This window comes from Parus major, chromosome 9, assembly GCF_001522545.3.
Source record: "Parus major isolate Abel chromosome 9, Parus_major1.1, whole genome shotgun sequence".
In the NCBI taxonomy this organism is placed as follows: Eukaryota; Metazoa; Chordata; class Aves; order Passeriformes; family Paridae; genus Parus; species Parus major.
The window spans coordinates 17,966,646-17,967,177 of record NC_031778.1 but is presented as its reverse complement, the minus strand read 5'-3'; positions in this window follow the sequence as shown (position 1 = coordinate 17,967,177).

Sequence of the window (532 nt, the reverse complement as noted above, 5' to 3'; positions counted from 1 at the left end):
CAAAAAACTTCCATGACTTGCTCATTTGAATTCATAAAGCAATTTGATGGATTTTCCTGCTAATTATGTAATTAATCTGATAGGAGATGTGTTCTTGTTCAATCTGTATTGTTAAATTCATGCAACATATGCCTTAAATCTCCATATGCATCAATGTACTTGTATGGAAAGTGCATTGACAATTGTGAACAAGTTAAACACAAGAATTAAATTTGCAGTGTCATTTGCTCTAAGTCTAGGCTTAAATATACAATATTGATTTTTCTGTCAGTCCTCATTCTGCTTCTTAATTCAGAGATTTTTTCAATGCATATATAAATTGCTTATTTATAATAAATTGACTTTCACATGCACAACTCCCTTCCATTATACAGAACAATGGAAAAAAGTAAAGTCTAAGATTCCCCTGTATGAAGATGATTTGGGTCATATATGTGCTTCCAGCTCTACCTGTCTTGCTTTGCAATACCATGCCAGCACTTCTCCAAAGACAAAAAGTATGAGAGGAAATACCATCAAGCCAACATGATTT